The sequence below is a fragment of the Gymnoscopelus microlampas genome (assembly GCF_963454915.1).
Source record: "Gymnoscopelus microlampas genome assembly, chromosome: 23".
In the NCBI taxonomy this organism is placed as follows: Eukaryota; Metazoa; Chordata; class Actinopteri; order Myctophiformes; family Myctophidae; genus Gymnoscopelus; species Gymnoscopelus microlampas.
This window is the reverse complement of record NC_139960.1, coordinates 30,026,924-30,031,923: the sequence shown is the minus strand read 5'-3', so window position 1 is coordinate 30,031,923 and position 5,000 is coordinate 30,026,924. Positions and strand designations below refer to the sequence as shown.

The window sequence follows — 5,000 nt, the reverse complement described above, 5'->3', positions numbered from 1 at the left end:
AGTTTGGGCCCAATGACAAAAATCCCATATAAAACACAGGGGTGCACTGTTAGGCTCTGATATAAACCCGAGGGCATACGGTGTGTTTATGTGTGGTGTGTGAGTGTGTGTGTGTGTGCGTGCGTGCACATGTCTCTGCGCACGCAAACTGAAAAATGAGGAGACATGACAGCTCGTTGATAACACACCGAGTTCAATCTGTCAAGATAATCAGCGCTCCGGCCGGTGGAGAAAGAATGCGCGACTGTGTGAGACCAATTCATTGGACACGATCGCGCTGCAAACTGAAGCCACACGTAATTCTTCCCACCTGAAATAAGGGGGTTCAAACCGGTGTCAGCCCACTCTGATGTCACCCCTGCCCAGGCAGGGTGTGGGGTAGGGGGAGGGGGGGGGGGCTTTGCATTTCACAATAATCTCAGGGCTCTTGGAACGATGCCACGGAGTTGGGCTTCCGCAGCCAGGCTTTCTCCAATTAAGTCGCGGGCTCGAAAGAATAACAGGTGAAACACTAGATCCCCCCTGCTCGTTTATATTCAAAATGTAAAGATTTTTGCAGACATTATTTGCAATCAGTCATGTCCAGAGTGCTTAGACGTGGAGGGATATACATGTGTGCCTAATACGGGGTGTGCCCATACAATCACAGCACAGGTTTAGGCCACGAACCTTTCCACTTGTGACCCGTTTTTAACCTGGAAGACCGTGGCTGCGGTCAGAATCGGATAATTGCCCAATTAATGCGGTTTTCCAAAACCTCACATACTGACTTTCCCAGTCTTAAAAAAGAAAAGAAAAAAGGTAGGTATAGGTAGATAGATGTTGACATAATCTGAGAAAGAGGAATGGGGTAGAGAAGAGAAGAGAAGGATGGAGAAGACTCTCCTCCTCTCATCTCCCGTCTGTAACTGTATCCAAATGGAAAGATCCTGAGTGGGCACAACATGCACACTTAACCCATTAAGACCTGAGGTTCCGATTCTACAAATGCCTTCTAAATCCTAACAGTTTTCTGAAAAAACATATGTTGCTATAATATCAGTGGTTCTCAAACTTTTTCATGTCAAGGACCCCAAAAAGGTTATGTATTTGGCCACGGACTCCCATCTCAAAATATTTAGTTCCATGGACCCAAAGAAGCAAAGATTCGAGTTACAAATGTTCGCTTTAAAAATATATATATTCAAAGATCTGCACACATTTTCATGATTTTTCAAAATCTTTTTTTGAATAGCCAAAGAAATCTAAAATGACACAGATGCTTTCCCGGATTGAATGGTTTAAGGCTTGACACAGTGTTTGGTTACAAGCAGGCACAGCGTAGACAAGATTGCAAATAAAGAGATTACAGCAACACAAACAAAACAGTGTATGGACATAGTTTAACAAAGAGCCTGACACTTGCTAAGAGACAGCACAGGCTTTGGAAGTGAAATGTTCAGATGGGAGTGGGCGGGCGGGCGGGCGGGCGGGGGGGCTTCTGGATTGAATAAGATTCTTTTTTTCTTTCTGTCTATTTCTTTTTTTCTTCTCGAAACTCAGACGCGTTAAAACAATCCAACCTTGTTATGGCCTTTTTTCGAGAGTGAATGTGCAACGCGGCGTGATGAGTTACATATGGCCTGCGTTTGAAGGACAACGGGAGAGAGAGAGAGAGAGGGAGAGAGAGAAAGAGAAAAAGAGAGAGAGAGAGAGAGAAAAGAAAGGCTTGAGAGTATACACATCAGGTGTGAAAGATATTTCCTGTGTGGAAATAATATGAGTACAATTCCAGAGTCTGCCTTTTTTTTCCCTTCATTAAAAAAAAAACAGACCCCTGCTCTTAATCTGAGAGTGGATCGTGAAAAGAGCGGGTTCTCGCCGCTTTCCCTCCAATTTGCTCACAGCCCGGCGGTGTCAGGCCCCAACACCAAAACCTCATTAAATCGGAAGATGGAAACTTGGGCAACTTCCAAAACTTCTCGACTTCTTCCCTTCCCCCCATTGGTCATCCGCTAGCCTCTCTACCAGAGAGAGAAGACAAAACAGTGGACCAGAGAGAGAGGCCGGAGTGGGAGAGAGCAGGGAGAGAGAGAGAGAGAGAGAGAGAGAGAGAGACAAAGAGAGAATGATGCATACTGTAAAGCAGTGCTTTTCAACCCTTTCCATGCCAAGGACCCCTAAATTGATATACATTTGGCCGCGGGCCGCGGAGATTTGAGTAAAAAATGTTCGCTTTAAAGAATATATATATTCAAAGATATGCACACATTTGCATGATTTTTCAAAAATAGCAGATCTACAAGCTCATCTACACTCTGTGCTGCGCTATGAGCTTGTATATCTGCTATTTTTGAATAGCCAAAGCTAAATGGTTGTGACGCTATGTTAATTAATAGTTAGGAACCAAATTGACCCTTATGTGTCTGTAACTCTGAGTGTACAAATGGAACCAAATGGACCCATTACTCTCAGAGTTAAATTAACACTGCTGATGACACTGTACTACTACAGTGTAGATTAGGATATCTGGCATATCTGGGATATCTGGCATATCTTTTCAAATGGGGGCCCGCGGGCTAATATGTGTCTATTTGGGGGTCCTTGACGCAAAAGAAGTTTGAGAACCACTGCTGTAAAGGAGAAAGACTACAGCAGGTCTTTGGGATCTCAGTGAGCAGGAGAAGGAGCGGGGAACTGGAGAGAGGGGGAAGCAAAACTTTCATAAGTAAGACCTTTTTTTGTGAGAGAATTTTGGGCATGTCATTATAGGTGAAAAGTAGAAATATTTTTGAATTATTTTAATCTTTTAAAAAATAGCAGATGTACAAACTCGTACAACCTTGTAGCTTGGCTTTAAAAAAAAAAAATTGAGCTTTTTTTTTGCGGCCCAGTTAAGTGGTTAAAATATTCCGGGTGGTATTGAATGGAGGGATTGACCAATGGCCCTGATCTCAGCACTGGGGTTAATGGTGGATAAAGATTTAAAAAAGTGTGGGGAGGCTCTCCCTGATCTCCTACAACCCCCCCCCCCCCCCCAACACACACACACACACACACACACACACACACACACACGGCAGCCCCCCCCCCCCCCCCCTCACTCCCTGCAATGACAATGGAGGCTACCGATGGGGAAACGGCCAAAGTCCCTTTGATTTCTAGCCTTACTTTCCACCCCCTTCCCTTCAGTTGCACCAGAGTTCCTCCAATACTCCGTGTGCCCAGTGTAAAGACCCGAGGAGCCCCCCACTCCCCCCCTCCCCCCACGCCGCTTAGCCCAGTCAGGGTGGAGGCAGTTAGCCGGCTCAGGGAGCCCATTTGAGTGGTATGGAAATGGAATGACGTGGAAGGTATCTGATCTACGACGAGGAGTCTATTTCAAATTGGGGAAATGTGAGCCGATCCATGCCCGTCCCACAGCTGCTTTTTAAAGTAGCAAGACATAGTTGATTGCAGTCGTTTTTTTACGTACATTAAGGTGGTGAGGGGCCACGCTGTTGGCAGTAGGAGCAATTATAAACTCTTGCAGGTGATTAGACAGGACTTCTTTAAGCGAGTAGATACGCGGTAAGAGTTCATCCTTTAAGATTTAACTGGATACTAGACAAATGAAGCAGTACTACTCAAATCTATTTTAGGCGCAAAAGAAGGGGGGTGTCAGTTCTATGAAGATGGGTCTCTGGAGTGCAAAGTGGACTAGGGTCTACAGCTAAGCCACCTTGCACATCCTCATGCCCACATTATCATCAAAGCTGGACCTCAATGGCACATGTCTGTTTAAAAAGTATTGAAATAAATACCCCATCTCCCTTACGTTAAGTCTTGGCTGGAAGACTGGATTCAAAGCAGAACTGACAGGGCATTCTCCGCCCGCAACCCCCGAAAAACAGCCATCAACACAAATCGGCTGTCTGGCTTATTACGCAGCTGAACCTTTCATTTTTACAGATTTATTTGAATTATTCAAAGTGCAAAGATTGTGAAGGTGACTTCTCTGGCTAATGTGCAAACAAAGATTAAGAGTGAAAAGACATATATATAAGCCCCAATTCTCGCTTTCAATAGCAGAATGTAAAGTAAAATTGAACAGGGAACTGGTTGGACTGGATATTCTTTCATGTGCCTCTCTCGTCATTCACCACTTCTTTTCCGCCAAAATGTGTTTGCACCACATACTGTAGGCTACCTCACAACCAATTATACGCAGTTAACTCAACCCCTCGCATGATTCCTCTGCACATAACTAGGCACAGCCACCGGTATACACACTGGATATGTGTATGTTTGTCTGTGTGCGTGTGTGTGCGTGTGTGTGACTGTGTGTGTGTGTGTGTGTGTGTGTGTGTGTGTGTGTGTGTGTGTGTGTGTGTGTGTGTGTGTGTGTGTGTGTGTGTGTGTGTGTGTGTGTGTGTGTGTGTGTGTGTCTCTACTGTGTTTGTGTGACATAATTGCTGTGTCCCATTAATCGACCTGAGATTCTTCATGCTCATTTGTGCACTGGCTTGGTGACAAACTGCCTCTGGTTGTACCAATTCTAAAAGGAGGGTTTTCTGTAAAAGGTTGTGGTGCAAGAGAAGATAAGAGACCATGAAGAAAAATAATATAAGATACTATTTAAGAAATACATGATAAGAAACACGCATTCGTTTCACCTTGGTCACTAAACTCATAGTCCATTGCCAATTTCATATTCGGCTAAAATAACGACAGTATGGACTTGAATGGAATTGAGGAATGAGGTCTCTGTAAGCGCCTAATGGCTGCCATTACTGACAATGTGCGTCAAGCTTGCTCACGGAGTGAAATGATCTCAACATGATGCTGACCAATGGAGAGTACATGCATTTCTCATCACACTGTGGTTTTATAGTGTTTCATAATGGTGCCTTGTGATTCAGCCTCGCTATGTTGTAAGGGGTATTGTTGGGCATAGTTCCATACCAATGCCATTTGTTGGCACTTCAAACACAACGCTTCCAATGGTTCTGGCATGATACATTGTTTTATACCTTTTCTTT

At 44.4% G+C, this 5,000-nt stretch overlaps 1 protein-coding gene across 2 annotated transcripts in view; it reads right to left on the bottom strand.

Annotated features, from left to right (window-relative positions):
* Positions 1-5,000, bottom strand: part of foxp2 (forkhead box P2) — a 163,001-nt gene that overhangs the window by 139,744 nt on the left and 18,257 nt on the right. The window lies entirely within an intron of this gene.